The sequence below is a fragment of the Tursiops truncatus genome, chromosome 15, assembly GCF_011762595.2.
Source record: "Tursiops truncatus isolate mTurTru1 chromosome 15, mTurTru1.mat.Y, whole genome shotgun sequence".
Lineage (NCBI taxonomy): Eukaryota > Metazoa > Chordata > Mammalia > Artiodactyla > Delphinidae > Tursiops > Tursiops truncatus.
In genome coordinates, this window is record NC_047048.1 from 82,306,694 (window position 1) to 82,334,538 (window position 27,845).

The window sequence follows — 27,845 nt, forward strand, 5'->3', positions numbered from 1 at the left end:
TGGGAGAGCATGAGAGATACGAGTATGGTCGAAAAACTGAGGATGCCGTGTGGGAGCAGAGGGAGAGGCGATGGCTACTGAGGCAGGTCGCTTTGGCTACGTGAGTAGGTGACGCTTAACCTGAGATCTGAAGGATGAAAAGCATGCAGCCCCTGGTCAGCAGGAGGAAGCATTTTCAGGAGAGGGGATGGGGGCTGGACACCTGAGGTCTGAACGACTGGGCTGTGTGACGATGTAGGAAGTAAGAGGAAGGAGGGACAGGATTCACGTTTCTTCTCACCCTGGTCCCCCCGCTTCCCATCTACTCTTAGGAGGGAGCCAAGTCAGGTTCTAGTCAGGTGAGGGAGTGGGGACTTGATGCAGTACTCGAGAGCAGCCCTGAAGGCACGTGTTTCAGAGAACACGTGCATACATGTGCCCCTTAGTGTGTGCAAGTGTGGGTTTACCCAGGGGGCCCACTCCCTGGCACTTGTCTGGGAGGCCCAGAATCTCCATGCCACCTGCATGTTCTCATGTAAGTTAGTCTATGATGTCAACAGCACCCTTTTAGATGTGGTGTAGTGCACAGCCTGGACACCGGTACATAGCTGCCTGGGGGGTGAGGAGAGCATCAGCGATGATGCAGGTTTCTGGCCGTGCCATTACAGAGCTAGGGAGAACTGGAGGACAACGCTGAACGGGAAAGAGGAAATATACCCTCCCCCTATTATGTGGCTAATTGTTTCCAGTTACGCAATGTGAGTGGTCACAGGGGCAATATGAAGTCTCGATTTGTCTCTTTACCCTTTAAGCCCGATAGCAAGCCCAAGATGGATGTGAGCTCCAGCACTGTTGTGGAGAAGGGAGAAGCCCACAGCTCTGGGCTAAGACTGCATTGGTTTCTGCTGGGCTTAACCATTGGCCAGGTAGGAGGACACTTAACCTTCTGAGCCTCGACATCGCCATCTGTAGAGTGAGCAGTTCACACGGCTAATAAGAGGAGACACCTGAGTTGGGACCCAGGTCTTTGCGATTTCAAGGTGCCAGCTTCCTGTTATTCTACCCTTTAGCTTCTACATCTCCTCGGTGTCTGGGTTTGCAGACCCAGGTTCTTGGTTGAAAGGGCGCTTCTTTAGAGCAAACATTTAAATTTTACTTTTTTATCCTTACAAAAGAAGTCTAAGGTTTCCCGAGTAAATGAATTTTAAATGCAGCATATCAAATTTTAAAATACAGAATATCAAATACCTCCTGGCGGTCCGTGTAACATACGGTAACAATTTGCAAATTATTCCAAAATATTTCTCTCCTTTGCTATAGGAAACTAGAGTTGAGAAATGGCTTCATTTTCACCTTTCTCAGATATAAAATGGTCAGTTGAAATGAGATGTATATGGTCCAAGAGTACCGTGTAGTCATAATGAAACTCACACTTCTCATGCTCTATTTTTCTGATGCTTACATTTATGTCTTTAATTTTTTTGGGAGCCAGTAAAGCATGACAAAGAGTACTTAGATTTGTTTTGGGGAGGCGGAATTCTGAGAACTTTGGAAACATTGTCAATGCTACCAGGAAAAAGGAGTTAATCACACAAGAATGATCCAATCAACCTCAGCCCATCATGAGAAAGATCTGCATTTAAACTAAATTTTTTTTGCGAGAACCACTGACATTTTAGTCACTTCACTTGATCTTTCAGGAGAGAGAAAGTTTCCCTCTGCACAGGATGACCTTGGACAGCTGGTCGCATTGGGCACTTCTGCCCTCGGCTCAGAGAAGGAGGAACAGGGAGGGGGCGCTTCCCAGAAGAAGCAGTGATGCAGGACCATGGCGTCCACTGTGTGGCAGATAGCATCCTGTTTCTAGTGACTCCCAAGTGAGACTGGGGTTTCAGCTCAAGAGTTCCCTGATGAGCTATTCTGCCATTTCAAGAAAATACCTTTTATGTCACTAATTTCTAGAGAAATGCAAGTCAAAACTACAATGAGGTATCACCTCACACCAGTCAGAATGGTCATCATCAAAAAGTCTACAAACAGGACTTCCCTGGTGGCGCAGTGGTTAAGAAGCCACCTGCCAACGCAGGGGACACGGGTTCGAGCCCTGGTCTGGGAAGCAACTAAGCCTGTGAGCCACAACTACTGAGCCCGTGTACCTAGAGCCGGTGCTCTGCAACAAGAGAAGCCACCGCAATGAGAAACCTGCATACCGCAATGAAGAGTAGCCCCCGCTCGCCGCAACTAGAGAAAGCCCGCGCGCAGCAGTGAAGCAGCCAAATAAATAAATAAATAAAATTAAAAAAAAAGTCTACAAACAATAAATGCTGGAAGGGTGTGGAGAAAAGGGAACCCTCCTGCACTGTTGGTGGGAATGTAAATTGATACAGCCACTATGGAGAACAGTAAGGAGGTTCCCTAAAAAACTACCAATAGAGCTACCATACGACCCAGCAATCCCACTACTGGCATATAACCTGAGAAAACCATAATTCAAAGTGTCATGTACCACAATGTTCATTGCAACTCTATTTACAATAGCCAGGACATGGAAGCAACCTAAGTGTCCATTGACAGATGAATGGATAAAGAAGATGTGGTCTATATATACAATGGAATACTACTCAACCATAAAAAAGAATGAAATAATGCCATTTGCAGCAACTTGGATGGATCTAGAGATTATCATACTAAGTGAAATAAGTCAGGCAGAGAAAAACAAGTATCATATAATATCACTTATAAGTGGAATCTAAAAAAAATGATACAAATGAACTTATTTACAGAACAGAAATAGGCTTACAGGCATAGAAAACAAACTTATAGTTACCAAAGGGGAAAGAGGGGGGAGGGATAAATTAGGAGTTTGGGATTTACAGATACACACTATTATATATAAAATAAGTAAACAACAGGACCTACTGCACAGCTCAGGGAGCTATACTCAATATCTTGTAATAACCTATAATGGAAAAATATCTAAAAAAGAATTTATATATATATATATAAATATATATAAATATATATAAATATAACTGGATCCTTTTGCTGTATACCTGAAACGAACACAACATTGTAAGTTAAGTATACTTCAACTAAAAAAAAAAAAAAAGCAACAAATGACCTGCCTGCTCTTAAAATATATATATATAATTTTTTTACCACTCTTCATAGCTCTCAGCGTATCACTGTCATCAACAAGAAAATGTGGCGATATTTTCTGGGAAACTTAGAGGGATGCAGCCCAACTCAGGCCTCATGTCCTTCAGAGTCTTTCTGGATCAGTCAAGTGAGAACGGTTTTTCCCTTTCTTACGGGCCCATGGTTCTTGGTTTCTTCCTCAACTACAGGACTTTGTGTGATTTGCCCCGTAGTGTGATCAGATGGATACGTGTCTTCACTAGATTTTGGGTCCAAAGAAGAAAAACTCGAAAACATCTTTAGCCTTTCTTCATTCCTCAGAATAATGTCTTAAATAGGATCATTCCTCAACAAATATTTATTGAATTTGAATTTCAAATTTATTCTCTATTAATAGATTCCATCAGCGACAAGCCCATGATTTGTATCTCAAGTTGAATCTCAGTTATACACTGTATCCGTCAAGGGTTCTGATTACCAACGACAGAAATGGATTCTGATTAACTTGAGAGGACAGGAATTTATAGGAAGGATATCAACAGTTCAGAGAACCAAAGAGAAGGCTGGTGACATCGTCTTGGGATGTGAGCAAGGTGTGCAGGATCAGGTAGCCAAGGACACCAAGATCACAGCATGAGGAGGGTCTAGCTGGGCCTCCCCCCTGACATCTGCCTGTCTGGGCACTGGCCGTCACCACCCCTTGGCTCCTAACTCTGCCGCCACCATGCTAAATACCCTGTAGGTGCACCTGTTTCTTGGGGTCAGTGGAGAGAGTGTGGGGAGGGAGAGAGGGTGGGAGAGGAAGAAAGAGGAGGAAGGGGAGGGGAGGCAATGTCCATCAGGTTAGGGGAAAAGTTTGCTTTTGTCAGCCATGATTTTTTAAAGCAGGTTGAACAAATTCTTTTCAAAAACACATGAGCCTTTTCTGAATAAATTGATCTAAAAAAATCTACATGGTTTGTGTGAGTAAGAAACAGCTTAACTGGGGCTTCCCTGGTGGTGCAGTGGTTGAGGATCCACCTGCCAATGCAGGGGACACGGATTCGAGCCCTTGTCTGGGAAGATCCCACGTGCCGCGGAGCAGCTAAGCCCACGAGCCACAATTACTGAGCCTGCGCTCTAGAGCCCGCGAGCCACAACTGCCGAAGCCCGCGTGCCTGGAGCCCGTGCTCCGCAACAAGAGAAGCCACCGCAGTGAGAAGCCTGCGCACCGCAATGAAGAGTAGCCCCCGCTTGCCGCAACTAGAGAAAGTCCGTGCGCAGCAACGAAGACGCAACATAGCCAAAGATTAAAATAAATAAAATAAATACATTTATAAAAAAAGAAACAGCTTAAGTAATTATACAATCTAAGTGACAAACTCCATATTAACAACACAAAAGACTAGAAACTTTAAACATTTAATAAAACCAAAACGCAGAGAATGAAAAGTGTTGATTATTTCAATACGAATAAAGAGGGAACTGTTTTAGAATAGAAATCAGAAAATTAGGTATTAACTAGAGGGTTATTAATTAGGTCCCAGTGGTTGAAACCAATGAACTGTGCAGTAAACATTCTCATATTTTCGCTCTTTTGGGGATATCTCTACTCTGAGAAGAGGACCAGTTGTGACACCAGGAACTGTATGCTCCCAAAGTCTGCTAACATGTTGAGAGTGTGAATTATAAATCATTTTGTTTTCTCACAGTAAATCAAAACTCTTCTTCCTAGGGCAGAAAAGATTTGGTCATTATAACCATAATGATTGTCTGTGCCATGCATCTAGGCTAAAAATTCCCCTCTTTAATATCTTGCAGGTTCTCTCAGTCTTCATGAATTAGTTATTTTAATGTTCCCAGAGAGTCCAGCTGACTCTGTACCTCTGCACACTCCTCAAGCTACGAAAACATGTTCCTTTAAAAATAGGGCCTGCCGTCACTTATGCCGTATCAACTCTACTGTCACACTTCAAAAAGATAGAAACCTATTATGATAAAATAGCATGCTGTAAAAATTACCACCAATTCATGGTTATTAAGTTTTTCTGGAAGTGGGTACATCCAAATTCCTGCTATGTAATTTATTCATAATATCCTAGAAATAACAAAAATAAATTCTTAAAAAATTAAAATTGCTATTCATCTTGTTCATGGAGTATTTTTTCTTCGATTCCTAATTATATGTAGAATTTTCAAGGTGCATGAAAAGACACTTCTTTGGTAAACAGTGACACAAATTATCAACTCCATGCACTATTTTACTTTACTTTCCACGAAGGGAAATTTGATCATCACCAAAGAGGTGCTTTACTGCCCTAAAGTTGATAATACATAAATCATCATTGCCTTAACAAAAAGTTAAAGAAGTTCAACATTATGGTGATCACAGCAGAGGGAAGAGCAGACATTGCCTCTAAAGAATAGAAATGATAAATTTTCCAGAAGTGGCACCTGGGGCTTCCCTGGTGGCGCAGCGGTTGGGAGTCCGCCTGCCGATGCAGGGGACGCGGGTTCGTGCCCCGGTCCGGGAAGATCCCACATGCCGCGGAGCGGCTGGGCTCGTGAGCCATGGCCGCTGAGCCTGCGCGTCCGGAGCCTGTGCTCCGCAACGGGAGAAGCCACAACAGTGAGAGGCCCGCGTACCGCAAAAAATAAAAAAAAGAAAAGAAAAAAAACAAGTGGCATCTGATTGTACAAATGAAATACCTAGTTTTAGGATTTAATCAAGCAATGAGTTATTGCTCAAGCCAAATTATTGAACCTGAACAACTCAATCTGTTCGTAAATTGAGCTGTCTTGATAGTTTTCCACATACATTTAAAAAAGTGTCATATCCCTCAGATACTTTTAAAGCACAGTGTTGGTTGTTCTTTCTAGCAAAACCATTGCGAAAAATCCATGTGCGCAAATAAGTGACAATATAGGCTTAGTACCGACAGGTTTCAGGGCAGGTAGAAATTTTTTTAAAAAGCCTGTTATATATTGGTATTTTGGCAGAAATGAGTGACTTATGAAAAAGAGGTCAGATACGACAGGAAGTGTAAATTGGATCAATATTTTCTGAAGGCAATTTGTCAATACATGTCCAAAGCCTTAGCTTTATTTATTTATTTATTTATTTAATTTTTTTTTTAGATGTTGGGGGTAGGAGTTTATTAATTGATTTATTTATTTTTGCTGTGTTGGGTCTTTGTTTCTGTGCGAGGGCTTTCTCCAGTTGTGGCGAGCGGGGGCCACTCTTCATCGCGGTGCACGTCCTCTCACTATCTCGGCCTCTCTTGTCGCAGAGCACAGGCTCCAGACGCGCAGGCTCAGTAGTTGTGGCTCACGGGCCTAGCCGCTCTGTGGCATGTGGGATCTTCCCAGACCAGGGCTCGAACCTGTGTTCCCTGCATTAGCAGGCAGATTCTCAACCACTGCGCCACCAGGGAAGCCCCCTTAGCTTTATTTTTGCTCCAACAAATCCACTTTTAGAAATATATATTAAAAAGACATAATAATGAATTTGTGTAAAGATTGTGCTAGGAGGATGTTCACTACAGCTATGTTCATAAAAACAGAAAATTATTATTAATTAAATGTCCACCATCAGAATACTATGAAAATAAATCCTACACAGTAGCATGCTGAGCAGACGTTAAAAATAAAGCTGGAGGGGAGGGGGAAGGGGAAGCTGGGACGAAGTGAGAGAGTAGCGTGGACATATATACACTACCAAATGTAAAATAGATAGCTAGTGGGAAGCAGCTGCATAGCACAGGGAGATCAGCTCGGTACTTTGTGACCCCCTAGAGGGGTGGGATAGGGAAGGTGGGAGGGAGAGGCAAGAGGGAGGGGATATGGGGATATATGTATACATATGGCTGACTCACTTTGTTATACAGCAGAAACCAACACAACATTGTAAAGCAATTACACTCCAATAAAGATGTTAAAAAACAAAAGCTGGAAGGGGCATGCAAACCAAACCCACAATGAGATGCCATGTCATACCCGCTAGGTTGGCTATAATAAAAACGTTGGAAAATAACACGTTTTGGTGAGGGTTGGAGAAAGTGGAATCCTCAGATACTGCTGGCGGGAATGTAAAATGGGTCTGCCACTGCGGAAGACAGTTTGGCGGTTTTTTGAAAAGTTAAACAAGTAACAAAGTTACTGCACAACCCAAGAATTCCACTCCTAGGTATGTAGCCAAATGCATTGCAAACAGGGACTCAAACACTGGAACATGAATGTTCATAGCAGCCCTATTCACAACAGCCAAAAGCTGGAAACAATCCAAATGTCCATCAACAGAGGAATGGATAGAGAAGATGCGGTACAGCCATGCGATGGAATATTCTTCAGCCATAAAAAGGAACGAAGCACTGACACACGCTAAAACGTGGATGGACTTTGAAAACATTATGCTAAACGAAAGAGGCCAGATATAAAAGGCCACATAGTGTATGCTTCTGTTTATATGAAGTGTCCATAATAGGTAACTCCACAGGGACTGAAAGACTAACGCTGGCAGGGGTGGGAGGAGAAGGGGATTGGGGCGTGAATGCTTCAAGAGTCCAGGGTTTCCTTTTGGGCTGGTGAGCATGTTTTGAAACTAGATAGAGGTGATGGTTGCACAACACTGGGAAGGTACGGTACGAAATGTCACTGAACCGCTTGCTTTAAAATGGTAAATGGTTGACGGTTAAGTTTATGTTATGTGAATTTTTCCTCAATATAAAAACATGATGATGGAGAAGAATATCTCATGATAAGGAAAATGTTTAGTATATATTTAGTGGGAAAGAAGTATCAAAAAAGGCAAGAAAATAGTGGATATAGGCATTTATTGTTGTACTTGCTTAAAAAAATTTATATATATATATATATATATAATTACACACAAAAAATCAACAGTGGTGATTCCTGGGTAGGGGGAATTTAGAGGATTATGTGATGAGGTTCTACATTGACTGAATTCTTTTCTATCTCTATTTCCAACTATGTCATAATTAGCATGTAATACTTTGTATTAAGAAAAACAGTATAGGTAATATAACAAAAATAGGAATGAAAAATCAGGATTAGGTCTCATGACCCAGAGCGCCTCCAAAGAACCCAGCAACAACCTGGGCAACTTTTACATGAGCCCATTTGTATTACCGGGGAAACTATGTCCTGTGAGACATAATAACACAGGGAAAAGCCGGATGTATCATGCTGAACAAACAGGCTCTCCAAAGCGCTAAACTACACTTCTGTGCGAAGACTTATGCCTCTTAGGTGAGGTAATATTGAGGCAATTGTAGTAACACAATTAGGTTACATGGCTTTTGAGTGCACTCAAAAGAAACCTACTTCCAAGAAGTATCGTGTCAAGAAAGTAGATTCACAAACTGCAACAAATTTTTTGTTTTGTTTTGTTTTGTTTTGTTTTTGCGGTACGCGGGCCTCTCACTGTTGCGGCCTCTCCCGTTGCGGAGCACAGGCTCCGGACGCTCAGGCTCAGCGGCTGTGGCTCACGGGCCCAGCCGCTCCGCGGCATGTGGGATCTTCCCGGACCGGGGCACGAACCCGCGTCCCCTGCATCGGCAGGCGGACTCTCAACCGCTGCGCCACCAGGGAAGCCCCACAAACTGCATTTAATAAAACATAATTTAATAAAAATATAGTTTACTTATTAATAAGAGCTCTTTCCTCATAAAGTATAAAGCATATCAAAATAAATCAATTTAACCAGAATGAAATAAAATATGATATTTTATTTACCATTTTTCTACTACTATTTCAGATTGCTGTTAAAAGAAATCTACCCAAGTGAAAATATCTGTATTTTCATGCTTTAAGAAAACTTGATAAAAATGCAAAAACAGGGATGTCACGTGATTAGCAACTGCACTACTAAAGGAAAGACGGAGTTGTCCTATGAAAGAAAGAGCTCTTTCAATGCGTTTTGAAAATTTCAGTTTTTCTCTTTGTACAGAGTTACTGCAACTCTTTAAGCTTGTCTGTGTCTACAATTATGTGTCTAGATGTTACTAATTGTTATCACAAAGTTCCCCTCCCACCCCCCATTATGTCGGGTTTTCTTTCTTTTTAGCAGAAGCTGGTAACCACTCGCTCATCTAGGACTTGAGGAGTACCTACCGTACTCCAGGCAAGGCGTCCTGCTGCTGGGCTGAATGCCACTGGCCCTACCCTCGGTCCTAAGTGTCTGGAACAGCAGAAGCACACGGCAAGCACTTGGTAGATACGTGTGGAATATCAGTGCTGGGAGGAAGAGGCTGAGTGAATCTGGACATGCATGTGAGGGCCTCTCCCAGGGTCAAGTGTGGGCCATGCGGACTTGCGTACTACGTGCGGCAGGTGGGTACGAGCTACCATCTATGGAACACCTACCAAATTCTGGGCATCACTCAGGGCACTTTAAACGCACCGAGTGATTCACTCCTTGAAACACTCCTTGATATAGGGACCATTATCCCCACTTTATAGATAAGAAAATGGAGGTCCAAAAGGTTTAAATAACTTGCTTGAGGTCATATGCAGTGAAAATTAGAGATGGCATCTGCCTGCCAAGGGCAAGGAGGGAGAGGAAAGTGATGAGAATCAGAGGTAGGTTCCTGGGGACTTTCTACTTCAGGGGGAAGAGGGACAGGATTAAGGGCACAGAGGGGCTTCCTAGATGTTCAACACGTGCAGAATATGCTTCAGGAAGACCTGGCCCTCAGGGGTCCAAGTGCTAAAGAGCGGTTTGGGGTGAGATGAGAAGGAAGGCTCAGAAACATGTGGTTTTAGGAATTGGGGCCTTCCTGGGAGCACCTTCGGTTTACATGGGGAAGACAGGGCAGAGCTCCTCAGCCTCCACGCCTGACCCCTCTTTGCAAGAGCCTTGGGGTGGAGGGCATGCATGAACTGGGAAGGATGTCCGAAGCCGGCAGGAGAATTCAGGGAAGAATTATTTTAGTCCAGGACAAGATCAGTAGAGAGAGAGGCTGGACAGAGCAAGGGACATGGAGAAAGGGTGAGGGCCAGAGGAGAGCTGGGTCAACGGGGTGAAGCTCAGCAAAGGGGAGGGGAGGACTTGTTCCCCCCACAGGGGTAAATGAAGAAGGCTTTGGAGAATATTGGGTGGGAGATAGGGACTTTGAGGACCTACGCCAAAGGCAGCCCAGAGCTTTGGTGAGGGCGCTGGCCCTGCAGTCAGACCATTCTAACCCGAGAATGAGGTACTTAAATCATGGTTTCTTACTGTTACTGCAAGATCCTTTCATCTCAGTAAAATTTCAGGCAACGTGACCTGGAGCAAGACAAGAGATGAGAGCAGAAAATGTTCAGAACGGAGGCGATGGGCACGTACACCTAATAGTTACTTAGTCATGTCATATGGCGACTTTCTGTTCCAAGCTGGTGATGCTGGTTTTTCCATCCAGTAGTTTCATAAAGCTCGATTTTAAAATAAGTCTATTTGGGTAAAATAAATAAGTCCACTACAGGAAAAATGTAAAGTAAATAACGGTACAGGTAACACAGGGACATGGCAAAAATTGCAAAGGTGGGGCGTAGATGAGGGAAGACTGGATGATGTTGAACTCAGGATTAGATTTTCCAGTTAAAATCATTTGAAATTTAATGTTTAAAAAAATATACCGTTAATTGCTTCACCTGGCTAGGCGGTGCTACGTCTCAGCCCAAACTAATACCCACCCGGAGAGAAGTGGGGGCTGGGTCCCTGGCAGGCTTTCCAGACTGGTGTTGGCAGAGACCGTGGCCCGAAGAAGCTGTCCGGCCCAGTGGAACGTGTGGATTTGCAGCTGTGCACCCAACAGGTTCCGAACAATTAAAAAAAAAAAAAAGAAAGAAACAGCTACCCTTATTTCAGTGCTCCATTAAAACAATTTTTAATGTTCCTTCTCAGGCGTATATAATTTCATCTCACTCTATATTTCTAAAGCATTTCAAAAGAAAGTGCAGGGCTTCCCTGGTGGCGCAGTGGTTGGGAGTCCGCCTGCCGATGCAGGGCACACGGGTTCGTGCCCCGGTCCGGGAAGATCCCACATGCCGCGGAGCGGCTGGGCCTGTGAGCCATGGCCGCTGAGCCTGCGCGTCCGGAGCCTGTGCTCCGCAATGGGAGAGGCCGCAACAGTGAGAGGCCCGCGTACAGCAAAAAAAAAAAAAAATACAGCTACATAAATTGCTTTCAAAAATAAGATCCTTGATTACTGGTGCTGAGAATTGGATAGGAAACAAATTTCAAATGGTATAAAAACACTAAATCCGATTTTACAGCATTCCCTTCAAAACTCTAATGAAATTAAATGCAAATAATGTAAACATATATCAGCCAGAAAGCTTATAACCCTTCTAATAAAATTCATACAAATTCTTTAGGAGATTTTATATAGAACAAGACAGACATTAGAATGAAAATATAAAAAATATGTACTTGCCTAAAACTTTGAGATAACAACCAGACTATATGCCTGGGAGAGCAAAAATTCCTATGAGTAGAAGGGAATTATGTTTTCATCATTTTAATGTCTGTTAGGAGGCTGGCCACATAATGAAAACAAAAAAATGGGTTGGTAAATTTTTGTAACTAAATTATAAAGGTGACTTATGTACCATATGACAAGGTATAAAACTGTTGTAACTTGTTTAGATGCAATCGAAAATTTAATATTTAATACACTTCTTTATAAATATCCTTTAATATATAATCAAGAAAACACTAAGTAAATACTAGTATAGTAGGAATAGAATTGTGAACTCCATTTTATTACTCAACATTCTTAGTATGTATATTCCAGAATTGTTTTCCAAAATAGAAGGCACCAATGGAGAAAAACTGTTCACTATAGTAGGGGTTAGCAAATTATGGCCTGCAAGCCAAAACTGGCCTGCCGCTTGGGTTTGTAAATAAAGTTTTATTGGAACATGGCCACATCTGTTTGTTTATATATTGTCTCTGGAAGCTTTTGTGCTTCAACAGCTGAGTCTAGTAGTTGTGGCAGAGACCTTCTGGCTTGCAGAATCTAAAATGTTTCCTCACTGGCTCTTTTCTTTTTCTTTTTTTTTTTAATTTTTATTTTATTTATTCATTTATTTTTGTCTGTGTTGGGTCTTCGCTGCTGCACGTGGGCTTTCTCTAGTTGCGGCGAGCAGGGGCTACTCTTCGTTGCAGTGCACAGGCTTCTCATTGCGATGGCTTCTCATTGCGGAGCACGGGCTCTAGGTGCGTGGGCTTCAGCAGTTGCGGCACATGGGCTCAGTAGTTGTGGCTCACGGGCTCTAGAGCACAGGCTCAGTAGTTGTGGCACATGGGCTTAGTTGCTCTGCGGCACGTGGGATCTTCCTGGACCAGGGCTCGAACCCGTGTCCCCTGCATTGGCAGGCGGATTCTCAACCACTGCGCCACCAGGGAAGCCCCTCACTGGCTCTTTACGGGAAAGTTTGCCAACACATCTCATAGAATCATTCAGAACTGTGATGACTTATATGTACTTTAATATTCACCAATGATAGTGGACTGGCAAATTAATTAATTTTGCTTCTCTTTGTTTTTCTACACTCAAATTATGTGTTTATTTTAGGACTTGTGGCTGATCAGTGCTCAAAAGCAAATAAGAAAACTCGTTCATCAGAACTAAAAACTCTGCAAGTTACTTTCATAAAAATAAATGAAGCAGAGAATAAATAAGACGTACGATGGATAATATAAATAATGAGATACTAATTCCGAGCTGAAGACTACCCTAAGGCTAATAAGATAATGTTACTTGTAGGAAATGATTAAACTCCCTTGCAATGTATCCACCGTCTCCTTTGTGAAATCAACGTTCCCCATCAAAGGCATAATGACAATTTTAATTTAAAGCTCGACAAGTCCTATGTGAGTGAGATATGGGCTTGGATTCTCTTGCTTTGTTGTTGTTGTTTAGTAGCTTCTATAGGAGCGTACTACCAATTTTTGAACTTGGGATGCAACTGTAAATAAGTATATAATAAATATTCTCTAAAATATAAGATATTGGTCAAAGCGTTAAGGTGAAAATAATCTCAACGATCAAAACATAATTTAAAAATTAGAGATCAAATGGATTGCTTGGTGCATTGCAGCAGGTGAATAGAATACTCTGGAATGGGCTATGGTCCCTGGTCAAGAGGACCACCAGGGGGCGCCTCATTTCTAAGATTTCCCCAGGGGCTGTCCTAGTTGGTTAAGATTCCTGGTTTCAGGACCCAACTCGGAATCTTTAGAGAGACTGTGAGACTGATTAATCAACTCTGAGGCACTCAGTTCCTTCTCAAGTCTGGTCCTCAAATACTCCAATGGATCCTTGAAGGACCATGGGATGGTTATGTCCCTGAGATTTGGGACCCTGTATTTTAATTGATGTAGGCTTCAACCTACACAGTCTTTAAAAACATATGGTCAAGTGGAGCCCCAGGTCTTCTTCACACAAATTGTGCTTAGGTTCAGGTTTATTCTACGAGGAACTGTTTGTGGAAAACAGGACAATGTATTTTGGGGGTCGGGGGACCTAGATGGGCTTTGCCTCACACGTATAGTATGTGACTTTGAGTAAATTACTTGCTCTCCTTGGGGCTTCTGTTCTCCTATTTGCTACTTTGTACGACTGCTATGAGGAGGAGATGAGATAATGCCTGTCAATGTCCAGCATGTAATGGGCACTTCAAGCCATTCACCAACATGCCGCTATCCTTCAACTGTATTAAAAAAAAAAAGAAATCTAGGTTTTTACACACACTCCTGTTAAATTTCTGCTTAATTTTGGTCCAGCTTTCACCTGTGAAAATCCTTCCGACTCTTGACTTGTTTTGTTCATCAAAGGATAAGCATTTCTTTCCATTCCTGGGCTACTTCCAGCTTGGATACACACTTCTTCTGAGTCTTCATCTTAGTTGAACAGAAAGGGTCAAGCGGAGCCCAGGGGTATAACAAAGGCACTCCTTCCAAGTTGACAGCAATCTACTGGTTGACAATTCTTGGGGGAAACCCGTCCTGAGGGATTCTAATTTTCCCAAGCCAAGGCCATGGGCAATTATAGCAATGGCCGTCACTTGAGATCTCCACCTGGCCCTGCCCCTGGAGCCTGCTCTTCCCTGGTCTTCTTGCTTTCCTGTTGGATGCCTGTCAGTTAAACCAGGCTTGGTGGCCCCTGGTGTTTCCCCAATTTCTTAGGCCCTAGGTGGCTCAGTTCTGGGACAATCTTGCACTGTTCTTACTGCTTCAGAGATTGGAGACTGGGGACCATTGTTTTTTGCCTCTCATCTCACTTCTCTTGAGGTGCATGTCCAGTGTTGGGGATTGGCTTCCTTCCCAGCAGTAGATACATTTCTCTCCACCCACCTTGGACAATCTGGCTGTGGAGTGCTCACAGAGCTTTTTGACTGCCTGACAGTAGATACAGTTTTTATTTTTAAAGTTCTTTAGTTCCTCCTATCGTGTTACTTGCAACACATTCCCAGGGGTCAGCTCCAAGGGCATTTCAGGGGTGCTGCCTAGGACCACAACAATTGCAGTTTAAGTCACAACTTGGATGCCTGGTCAGTGCAGAGGAATGCAGAGCCTTCCCAGCTTGGAGAGAATGCCTTGCCTTGTGAGTTTCACAGACACAGTAAGCTGTTGGAGTATCCTTTTTTTTTTTTTTTTGCGATACGCGGGCCTCCCACTATTGTGGCCTCTCCCGTTGCGGGGCATAGGCTCCGGACGCGCAGGCTCAGCGGCCATGGCTCACGGGCCCAGCCGCTCCGCGGCATGTGGGATCCTCCCAGACCGGGGCACGAACCCGTGTGCCCTGCATCGGCAGGCGGACTCCCAACCACTGCACCACCAGGGAAGCCCAGTTGTTTTTGATTTATTCTGGATACTAGACTTTTATCAGATATATGATTTGCAAATATTTCCCTACATTCTGTAGGTTGCCTTTTCACTTTCTTGAGAGCATCCTAATTACTTCCCCCCTTTTTAAGAGTCAGATTTATCGAGGTAGAATTTACATACAATAAAATTTACGCTTCGGCAGTGTTCGGTGCCAGGACTTTTGACAAATGTTTACAGCCAGCACCACTATCAAGATGGAGCATTTTAATCCCCACAGCAAGTTTCTCCTGTGCCCTTTCAGAGTTACTTCCCGCCTGATGCTAATTACTTGTTAACTTTCGTCATTATACCACAAACTTCAGCTTCCTGAAAAATTACCATGGAACATCGAACAAAACAATGTTAGATAAATGACGCATGACTGTATTATCTGTACCGACACCATTTAATTTGTGGAATATTGACATTTTATATTTTTAATTTTCTCTTCCCTGCCACCCTGCTGCAAGGGTAACACTTGTTTCGGTTGTGTAGACTTGGAATGCCAGCAGGAAGCATCGGAACTCAGCTTCTCTCCTCCTGGTGATTCACCAAGAAGACTCACTCTGGTAGGAACGCAGAGGTAAATTCCACCGCAAAATACATGCCATCCAAATTACTCCACATGCAATCTAAAAAGATTTAAAATAAAGGCTGAAATATTTCTTCAGTAATGTTCTTTTCTAAGAGCAAAAGAGGACTAATGATTTTCTGGTTTCTCAAGAGATATAGAAAACTTATTTAAAAAATAACTGAAATTTTCACACTAGCGTGAACTTGTTTTGACACTTGTCAATGCTTTTGGACACCTACCCTCAACCCTGAAGTTCCATATTCTTCCCTGGAGTTTTCTAATTCCTTGCTGAAACTGTCCTAGAGATGTCTTGTGCCATCTCTACACTGCTGAGGGGCCTCCGTCATTATCTGTGCCCTTTATATGAGCTGGGTTGAGTAAGTCTAGATTTTTGAAACTCAAACAGCCTGATCGAAATAGAATTCATACAAAGAGTGAAGTTTCAGAGAAGTTTCAGGCCTAAAGAAGAAAGGAGAAACGTGGGATGCTCGTAAGGTTATCAGGACACAGTTGGGCACATGATAGGGAGAACCCCCTCCAAATCCTACAGTGAGAAGCTAGTGTTCTGTGGTGGTAAAATTCTTAATAGAACTGATCTCTTGAGACTCAAGCCCAGGGCTTTTAAGTCTCTGAGTAGCGAGAATAAAATGACCAGCAGCCACACTATGATTCTGCAGGTGAGCATGTGGGTCTCGGCATTTACATCATTTACCACTTCGTATTGAAGTGACCTGTGTTCCTATTGAAAAGATCTGTCAGCTCTTCCTGGGCAGGGGTCAGTTTTATTTGTATCCCTAGTGTCTCTGTAACTTAACAAAGGGGTCACTCAGCACATGTTCCCAAGGACTCAGCTGTGCCGTCTTCTGTAGTTAGGATGGTGTCTAAACACGAGATGCTCAGCTGTACCTTTTCAGGGCTCTTTCTACCTTTGCCACCCTTCCTTAACATCCCTGCCACTTCTTAAGATACCTTCATTTAAATTACGTTCCAAGCATCTTTGAACTAGGCCAATGGATAGTTAGTGCTGAAGTCCAAAATGTTCAGGTAAATAAAGAAAAAGTTAAAAGTTAGTTATTCCTAGATGCAAGGCATGATAATGGATTGGATACTGGGCCAGAAAAAAGTTGCTCTGAACGACATTGTTGAGACAGTTGGTGGAGCTGGAACACGGAGCAGCAGTCATTATTCGTCTGCCCTGTGATTCCGCCTTTTCTTTCATGCCTCCGCCACCCGTTCTAACTGCAGATTAGGTAAGAGTATTATATCAATGTAAAATTTCTTGAATGTGATAACTGTATTGTCATTACATTAGAGAAGGCCTCAAATGCACATTGAGGTATTTAGGGATGAAAGGACATGATGTATGCAATTTAATCTCAAAGGGTTCAGACAGAGAGAGAGCGATAAAGTAAATGCTGCAAAATGCTATCAATCGGTGAATCTGCGTAAAGGATATGGGGAACTCTTTGTACTATTCTTGTAAATTTTATGTAGCTTTAAAATTATTTCCAAATAAAAAGTTAATATAAGGCAGTCATTTCTAAGACCATTAAACCTTTTCTTTGATGCACTGTGAACAAAAGGCACAGGCCACAGATATCCAGGGCTTAGCAGTGGGAGCAATACCTCTTTATCCGTCCACTTCTCATTCCTCCTCCTTTATCGGCCCTCCCCGCCTAATTCTAACTTGCTTTTCTTATCTAAATGTGGACAGGCCCTGAGGCCCCTTTGTTTGCTGTTCCTTTCTCTACACTGTCTGGGTGCTCTCAATTGTGCCCCTGGCTTCTCTGGCGGCATTCAATACTATTGAATGGTATTGTGAAGGGTGTTAAGGAGACTTGCAGATGTTCAATTTATGGTAGCATAGATAAGGCAAGTGCCCATAGGGTGGTTCTGATCCGGGTTTTAAAGGAACTGTGGATACTAAATGAAAATGGAGATCTTCACATCACTGCCTACTCACCACACAGAGCAGGCTGGTTTTGGGTTTTATCACCATTCAAATCAATTGCCCTTGGTAGGGTCACCAAGAACTTCTAATTGGAAATCCAACAGACAGGTTTCAAACTTTGTCACACTGACCTCTTTGGAAGCTGTGTGGTCTAGGATAAGAGGAATAGCAACAATTATACAGAGCGTATTATGGCAGGCTCTGTTCTAGGCACTTGTGTAATACTTGCTAATTTAATTCTCTCAACAGTCCTCGCTGGATATTATCATCTGTCTTAGTCCATTTGGGCTGCTATAACAAAGTACCACAAACTGGGTGGGTCATAAACAACAGAAAGTTACTTCTCACAGTTCTAGAAGCTGGGAAGTTCCAGATCAAGGTACCAGCATGGTTGGGGTCTGCTGAGGGCCCTCCCCTCAGTTGCAGACTGCCAGCTTCTCACTGTGTCCTCAGATGGTGGAAGGGGACAAGGGGGCTCTCTGGAACCTCTTTTATAAGGGCACTAAACCTATTTCTGAGACTCTACCTTAATGAGCTAATCACTCCCAAAGGCCCCACCTCCTAATACCATCACCTTAGGGGTTAGGTTTCAACATATGAATTTTGGGGGGACACATTCAGACCATAATATTATCATTCCCATTTTACAGCAAGAAATTAAGGGACAGAGACAAAAAGTAACTGGCAGAATTTAGTAAGTGCTGGTGCCAGGACTGAAGTCTAGGAATCTGTGCACTTATCCACATTATACCCCACATAAAGTCCTTATCAAGGTCCCTGGTATTCAGCCAGTGCCCAATACACCTTAGCTCTCATGGCTATTATTAGCTCTCTGGACTGGAAGGTCTGGGCCTGATGGTCTAGAGCTGTGCTTTCCAACACCATCCCAGAGCCCCATGTGGCCACTGAGCCCTTGACATGTAACCAGTGCAAACTGAGATGTAATTTAAGTGTAAAATACACGTCAGATTGAAGATTTCACACACACACACACAGGCTATAAACTATCTTGATAATTAAAAAATAGTTTGGATATAGTGGCATAAGTACGTTATTAAAATTAGTTTCACATTTAAATTTTCACTTAAAAATGTATTTACTAGAAAATCTAAAATTACATACGTGGCTTGTGTGGCGTTTCGATTGCTCAGTGTCTGCCTAGGGACTGGAAGGAAAGCATGAAGCCGGAGCTTCCACGGGAAGAAACATGATGCCCTTTGGGATTATCAGCTGGTGGATGGTGGTGAGCAGAAAAGTTGGAAGCAGCTTTGGGGCAAGAGACCCCAGGACCTGCACAACTGCCAGTACAAACACGCATCGCCTGCCCTAGCCAGAGAGTGAGGGCCGCAGAGGAAGGAGGCTGCACAGAAGCTTTCTGCTTTCAGTGGAATTGCTTCAAATGCTGGGTGAGCAGACGTGGTCCAAGTACTGCTGCCATCAGAGACTGAAGGGAGTGAGCAGGCGGCCATGTTGCCATCTTCTTCGCCTGTTGGCGGCTCCTTCCGGCCTCGGCGGAAGTCCCGCCCCCTTCGAGTGAGGCCCCGTAACTGTCACCGCGAATGCATAGCTGCTGCTGCCTCTGGTGGATTTTTCTGGAGACCCTGATTTTTCCGGGAACCTTGTAGTTTTCAGAGAAAGGGTTGCCTCACAAATTACCTGCTGGTCTAATAGTTTCTCCTCCTCTTCCAGGTCTAGAGGTGAAGGGAGGGTCGGGAACTCCCATCACTTGCCGTAGACTCCTTCTGAAGCGTCTCTGCCTGGCTCTGCCCCGTGAACGCCTCCAAAGCCATCTCTGCAAAACTGATCTCAGAAGCCATCCCTGGAACCTGCCTCCCTGGTGTGCTGGCCCTAGTAAATCCTTCCACTGCTCCTCCTGCCAAAGCCTGGGCATCATCTTGGCGAATCCGCCTTCTTCAGTCTGCTCGTCCAATCAGTCTGCAAGTTCTGTGCACTCTGCCTTGTAGATCTATCTGGAACCTATCCCGTGGTGGCCCCCCATCCCAGTGGGGGACACCTGAATGACTGGCAGGGCCTGGAAGGGTCTTCAGGGGTCTTCCCGTTTCAGTTTGCCCTGCGCGCCTTCATCCAACCTTTTACTCTAGCGGGTGTTATTTCTACAGCACCTGATAGTGTCACATGACATCGTTTCCATAAAGTTCTAGCTCCCACATGTGGCTGGCTGGCAGGCCTTTAATCAGTTGGCGTCTCCTTGACTCTTCAGTCTCCTCGCTCATGCTTCTCCCTCTCCCACTTTACAATTCAGCCGTCTAAGTCTTCTTGCTTTTCTGCCCCAAATCCCCCCTCCATCAATACTATCTCTGTACCCCACCCCACCCATCCACTGCAAGAATTTTGCCTTGCAGCCTCGCTCTCTGTTCAGGTCTCAGCTTAACTATCCGTAACTCATCCCGTCTACTTTTCCCCCATAAGAGCACTTTGCACCCTGCTTTATAGGCTGAGTTTGAGCATGGCCTGCTCTCGATCTCTGTTTGCATCTCCAGAAGCAGCAAAGTGCCAAGGAGATAGCAGTTGCACATAAGTATTTGTTCCATAAATGAGTGGGTTCAACACAGCTGACTATTGCCAGAGGGCAGCTGACGTTCAGGTCAAGAGGTCTTTAAAGCCTATGTAGCTATCAACACTCAGGTTGGCCTGATTTCCAACTTTATAAAAAAGTACAACTGCCGAGGTCAAGGGCATTAGCTGAAGTCCAGACTCCTCCTTTCTTGGGCCGCTGATGAAATGTTCATCTCCTCCATCCTCAGGGTTGTTACTTGCTCCCTCTTTGCTTATGTTTTTGAGGGTGGCCAGGCTAAGAGGTGAGAGGCTGGGGAGAAATTGTTTCTGCTTAGCTGTGGAGAGTGAAGTAACTTCAACACTGTTAACTATTTAATACTTTTTATCCGCTTACTCTTTTCAAGTATTGGTCCCGAATTAAATCTGAGTCGTTTTGGGGACTGGGAATATCCTTCTGAATTACTGGATGTGGCTGGGAAATGTGTTCTCAAGGAGCCCCTTGTAAATTTCCACAAGCTGCTGTTATCCTAAAGTCACATGAAGGCAGTAATCCGTCAGAGTTACCCCAGGTGCATGAGGAAGGAATGTCTAGAATCTAATTTTATCTCTAACTCTATAAACAGTCAAGTGCACCATTTATTATTTTACATAAATCAATCCTGAGACCAAATTCTCCTTTAAATGTGTCCTTCAATCTTTTCCAATACTGCTTAAAAAGGCTCCGTAGCTTGAAACAGTTCTGTGGCCTCTGCATTTGGAGAAGAAGAAGGGGCTGGAGGAAGGAGAGGAGAGGAGGGTCTTGAGAGGCAAGAGGAGACCCCTCTCCAGCAAAATTGCCTGACAAGGCTTTGGTCCCATGAGCCAGAACACCTGGAGGAAAAGCGAAGTATGAAGTCCATGGCTGGCCTGTTCTCAGCTTGGCCAGATGCCTTTTTCTATTCTCATTGAAAATATCTTTTGGAAAATAGGAAATTGTAGGTCCACATTAGTCATCATTAGGAAAACTTGTACAGGAATTTGCTCTCTAGTGACTTGACTTGGAGAGTAGCTGGTATCCATGGGTCCTTAATAAATGTTCATGAGAGATCAGGACTCTGATGAAGATTGATGCTAAATGGGCCATATGCTTCCTGTGGCTCTAATGGAAATAACACTGCATTTAGCATAATGGCAATATGGAAAATCCGCTTCCTTCTCCCAGCCATATTTTTACTAATATAATATTATAATATGATTCTCTCTTGTTTATCCCGTTATTTTTTATAGTTAAAATTTTAATTTGGTGTTTAAATGTAATTTGAGTACTGCCTAGAGCTCTCCAGAGGCAAGGTGATATCAATTCTACGGAACGGAATTATTGTAATTTTCACATGGTGTTGGATGGCAACTAGGGATGTATGCTGCCTCATGACTGGGTATCTGTAAGCTCCTACCATCACCTTCAAAAGCACCATCATGGGCAAATGAGAAACCGATAAAAATAAATGGTTCTTTCCTTCCAAATTCAGTTACCAGAGTGGAAAATCAACTTGTTATCTTTTCTTGCCATACCTTATAGGATGAAATTCTAGTCTTTAAAACATATTTAGGAGTAAATAGCCTGGTTTCTTCTTTCTGTTCAGTTAGGGGCTCGATTTCTGGGCAGGTAAGTCAACCGTAAAACTTAATCCTTTCCTGTCTGATTTTGGATGCTGTGATTGGGGACAGATTATATTCTTGTTGTTCTTTTCACTTATTTGTCATTCTCAGTCCGGTGAATTCTCCTCTAACTTCAGTCTAGAGTTAATTTACATTCCCAGTGTTGGACATCCTTGGATGAGATCGGAAATGGCAAATAATTTTGAGAACTTTGTGCTCCTATGGTTATAAGCGTTTGCTTGTTGGATGTTTTTGGCTTTGGTTCAGGTGTAAGCTGATACTGGTTTTTGAAATGAAACAAGAAATCCCAGGGAAAAGTCAGCAGTATGAAAACCAATTACTCCATGAGCATTAATTGAGTGTCTCATTTGTACCAGGCCCTATCCTGGCAATAAAGTTACAGAGAGGAGTAACACGAGACCCCTGCCTGCAAAGAGCTTCCCGTTATGTAGGGAGCTCAGGAAGGTAAACCAGCGATTACCCTGCATTACTGTGCTGGCCATGGTGGTTGGTGGTATGGGAGACCAGTTACCTCTGTGGGTAACAGTGGGTACCAGAGCCAGATCTGTAGGTTCAAATCTTGGTTGTATCATTTAATTTCTCTGTGGTCCTGCACATGTGATTTAACCTCTCTGAGCCTCAATTTCTTCATCTGTAAAATGGAGGATGTTCACAGTTCCACTTTCATTGTCAGGATTAACTGAGTTATAAAGTACTTAGCCCAATGCTCAAAGCATTGTCTCTGTTCAGAAAATCTTTTTTAAAAAAACGTTTATTTTATACTGGAGTATAGTTGATTTACGATGTTGTGTTGGTTTCAGGTGTACAGCAAAGTGATTTAGTTATGCATATACATACATCTATTCTTTTTCAGCTCAGAAAATCTTGGCTGGTATTTTTATTATTACTAGTATATTCAAGGTGCTATGGGAGATAGAAGGGGATACATTGAACTCTGAGGTTTCGTAGAGGTGATGATGTCTGAAAAGTATCTTAAGGGATGAGTAGGAGTTTTCCAAGAGAGTCAGGAAGCGCTTTCTAGGCAGAGGAAATGGCATTCCAACTGGCATGCTAATGTTTGGGAACTACATGTTTAAGAGGAATCAACATGTAATGAGTATATGTTCTGTGCCAGGCACACTTCCAGGTACTGGAGATTCAGTGGTGCAAATAGACCGGGTGTCTGCTGTCATAGCATTTATATTCTATTGGGAAATAGAGTCAATAAACAAATAAATACAGACATCTATGAGACCGTTTTAGGTAGTGGTACATACTGTTTGCAGAACTCTTTAGGAGCCCGCTTTAATAAAGTCAGGAGGCAGAGAGTTTACTGAGTGCAAGAGTCCCCCAAGGGACAAAAGAGTCCCTTTTCAGAAATGAGAATCAAAAGAGACTGCTATGATCAATTAGATGCCGAGAAAAAAAGGGGTAGCCTGGAAGAAATGGATAAATTCCTAGAAACATAAAACATGCCAAGACTGAATCATGAAGAAATAGAAAATCTGAACAGGCTAATAACAACTGAGGACCTTAAGTGAGTAATCAAAAGTCTCCCAGCAAAGAAAAGCCCAGGGCCAGATGGTTTTGCTGGTGAATTCTACCAAACATTTAGAGAAGAATTCATGCCAATCCTTCTCAAACTCTTCCAAAAATGAGAGTGGAGGGAAGACTCTTAAATTTTTTTTTATGAGGCTAGCATTGCTCTGATAACAAAGCCAGATCAGGACACAACAAGAAAAGGAAACAACAGGCCAATGTCCCTGGTGAATATAGAGGCAAAAGTTCTCCACAAAATGCTGGCAAACTGCATTCAACACAACATTAAAAGGGTCATCCGCCATGATCAAATGGGATTTATCCCTGGGATGGGATAAATGCATTTGTAAATCCCAGCATTCATTGCAGCGTTATTCACAATAGCCAAGGTATGGAAACAACCTAAGTGTGTGCTGTTGAGTGAATGGACAAAGAAAACGTGATATATGTATATGTATGTGTATATATGTATATATATGTGTATATATATATATACACACACATATATACACACACACACACACACACGAATATTACTCAGCCATAAAAAGAAGGAAATCCTATCATTTGTTACAAGGTGAATGTAACTTTGGGGCATGACGCTAAGTGAAATAAATCAGACACAGAGAGACAAATACTGTATAATTTCACTTATCTGTGGAATGTAGAAAAGTCAGACTCATAGAAACAAAGAGTAGATTGGTGGTTGCCAGGGGCGCAGGGTGGGGGAAATGGAGAAGTGCTAGTTAAGGGTTCCAAACATCTAGTTATAAGATGAATAAGTTCTGGGCATCTAATGTAGAGCGGGGTGGCTACAGTTGACAACACTGTATCGTATGCCTGAAAGTCGCCGAGAGAACAGATCTTAAATGTTCTCACCACGCACGTAAAAAAAGGTAACTATGTACGGTGATGGGTCTGTTAACTCATTTACCGTGGCGGTTATTTTATAATATCAAATCCTCACGTTATACACCTTAAACTTACACAGTGTTTTTTAAAAAATTTTATTGAAGTCTAGTGGATTTACAATGTCGTGTTAATTTCTGCTGTACAGCAAAGTGATTCAGTTATACACATACATACATTCTTTTTCATATTCTTTTCCATTATGGTTTATCACAGGATATTGAATATAGTTCCCTGTGCCATACAGTAGGACCTTGGTGTTTAATCCATTTTATGTATAATCGTTTGCATCTGCTGACCCCAAACTCCCAATCCATCCCTCCCCCACCCCCTCCCATGTACACAATGCTATATATCAGTTGTAGCTCAATAACTGGAAAACACCCTCATCTCCCCTGGAGCCTAATACTTGCATTTTGGGGTAGGGTCTTCCGCCTTCCTCTTCTTAAAGGGTTCGTTTGTATTCCAAAGGATTGTAAGACATTAGGAAGCAAAGTTTCTCTCTCAGAGAGGAGGGGGTCAGTGTGTAGCCTCTGTATATAAACTCCCAGATTAATGATTTGGGGGCTCCTCTCCTGCAGTACAGACCCCTGTACATACAGAGTGAAATCTCGTTCTCCCTGGGTCCCTGTAGGGCACTGGCAAGGGAATCAGGGCGATTATTGTTGTAGGTAATAACTCTGATCCCTCCTCCAGGACTTCATGTTTGCTTCCAGCATGAAAATGAAAAACCTCTAGATGTTAGAAACTTTTCGAGTAGCAGGTGATAGAACTCCCGTAACTTCCACGGCTATAGAACTTCAGAGCTTTAAAAGTGATTTCGAATCATGATCCTCTTTGACCTCCTCAAAAGTTCAGAGCCAGCAGGGCAGCGATGAGGAAAGTAAAACTCAGAAAGGTGAAGGGATTAGCTTGAGGTCAGACCGCCAGTAAATCACAGAGCTGCTTCTTCTCAGCCAGGAGGGGACGTCTGGCAATGTCTGGGGACATTTTTGGCCATCACAGCTCTGGGGAGGGTGCCCCTGGCATCTACCGGGTGGAGGCCAAGGATGTCGCTAAACATCCTACAACGCACAGGACAGCCCCCGTGCAGCAGACGCCAACGTAGCCAAGGGTGAGCTACAGCTTCTAGATCCTTCCTGCTCCAGACCTGTGCTTTTCTGGTACTTCTGGCGTCAGCCTCCTCGGTTCTGCAACTTCCATTCCATCTTGTTGAAAAGCGAAAAGCAGCTGTCAGTCACATCCTCCGGAGAGTGCCCACAGCTGGGAATGGAACCCTTTTTGAAGTTTTCTTCAGCGTGTAAATAATCCCTGCTTTTATTATAATGTTCTGCCAGATAATGTCTAACTCAGTCTTAACTGAGAGTATTATATTGGCATGTGTTTTCTTCGGGAACCTATTATAATAAAATTAAAAGATGGTGGAGCTGACTGGGTAAAGCAGGAGGCTGGGCTGCCTGCGCCTGGGAAAGTGTTTAGAGGAGGGACGGTTCATTGTCTCTCCCCAGCTCCTTGGCACCCTTCCCTGGGCGCTTTCTCCTGTGGAAAGCGACGGCATTTTCCATGGCTCTTCCCTAGAGCATCCTGGCTCTGGCTATCCCCATAGCCCTTTTTCTCGGCAGGCTCCTGACTTAACCCTGCCATCACAACGGGGTCAAGGTGAGTGCGGTTTGGCCCAAGTTCTGGGCTACTGGGCTGCAGGCTTGATGCAGAGATTTAGTTTTTGGAGAGCTGAGGGTTCTAAACTGGTGGGTGGACACAGGTACTTGGACTTCACGAGAATGGGTGGTGTTTTATGATTCGTCAAGGGTTTTCAGATTCACCCTGGCCTCGGCCTCTCTCTGGGTCTTATCAAAAACCTTCTGCTACGGTTTCATTTTGCTTTACTGTTGCCTTAGGTTTTTGTTTGTTTGTTTTGTTTTTGGTTATTCTTATTTCCCTGGGGTTTTGAGGCTTAAAGGGAGGGGATCAGGGTTCTGAGCGGCAGCTGGGAAACTTTAGAGACGAGGAAATTGGATCTCATGTCTGGGGCGAATTTGCTGTGACCTGAAATGGCCACTGTCCAGGTCTACCAGCTCACTCCTCGGTTTCCCTAATTAGAGTCAGCCTCTTTTTACCTGTAGGTCAAGAAGATGCTCTAGTGATAACTTTTTAGGAGACAAGGTGCTTCCCGCCATCCCTTATTCTACAGAAGAGAATGCTTTCCTGGAGTCCACACACTAGATCCTAATTCGCCCACATCCCTGTGCACAGTAATTCAATTTAGCCCCCCCACATACTGGTCAGACCTCTGCTCTGAAATTTTCCATGCTCGTCATGAAGGTCAAAACCACAGCGGGTAAGTATGGGATCTGGGTTCTGGTTCTCCCCACCCTGAGGACAGACTGCCTCTGGGCATCCAACATGGCGACCCTTCTCCCAAAGAGGCTGGACGTCCCTCCTGTGTTAGTCTTCTGTGTTCTGTAGCAAATCACCACACACCGGGTGGCATGACACAACACACACATTGATCATCTCCCAGTGTCTGTGGGTCAGGCGTCGGGGCACGGATCGGCTGGCTCAGCCCAGGGTCTCACATAGCTGTGATCAAAGAGTCAGCTGGGCTACATTTTCATCTGGGGGCGGCGGTCACCTTGCATGCTCACGTGGTGGTTGGCAAATGCAGAATCCGTTTCCTAGCGTGCGGGAACCGGGGGCCCCAGCTTCTTGCTGGCTGTTGGCTGGAGGCTGCTCTCAGGTTCCAGAGGAGGCCTGCAGCTCCCTGTCATGGGCTGAATTATGGTCCTCAAAGATGTTGAAATCCCAATCCCCTAGTACCTGTGAATGTGACCTTCTTTGGAAATGGGGTCACTGCAGGTGATCAAGTTCAAATCAGGTCCTAGGGTGGGCCCTAATCCAATATCGTCAACTCTGTCCTTGTAAAAAGGGGAAATTGGGACATAGAGACAGACATAAACAGACTTCTGCTGTTTAAACCACCCAGTTTGAGGTATTAGGTCATGGCAGCCCTAGAAAGCTTTCACACCCCCCAGGTGGCTCTCCGCCACATGGCTACTCGTCCTCTCAAGCGGGTGAGAGGAGTCTTTCTCTCCAGTTGGCCAGGATGGAGTCTTACATAAGGTAACCCCATCAGGGGACTGACCTCTTGCCTCCTCAGCCACAGTCCGTGGGCTAGAAATAAGTCACAGCTCTCAAGGGGCTACCAGGAGGGGTCACCGGGGTCATCCCTCCCCACGGACAGAGGGACAGGTCAGACTTTCACTTGACCCCAACCAAACGTCAGTCTCGCCACCGTCAGCGTGGGGGGCGGGGCTTCCTAAAAGTTGGGTCAAGATCAGGTTCTCACTTCCGTAGTGAAACAAGGGGAAAAAATAGGCCCAAGGTAGTGGGTTTTTCCACCAAGGTAGATTTATTCAATTTAAGGAGACACTTGATTTTTCAGTATGAAACTGCCCCCCTTGAGGAAATAACAGGGACAAGAGAGCGGATAGGGCATTTTGGGGGTGTCTGTATTTGGCAAATAAAAGCTGGAAACTCTATATCATTTCCCCTAAATAAGGAACCACCTCGTAAATCTGTCAAATCTGAAAACCCCTGGCCCAGTGCATGAGGCTTTACTCCGAATGAACTGCACAGAAGATGTGGAGCCCGCTGTCCCCATGACTGTGGAGTCTGCCTTCTGCTAAGTTGGCTGCTATCTGGAAGGAATCAGCCCCCGAGGACAGACTGGCTGCTGGTTCTTTCCATTC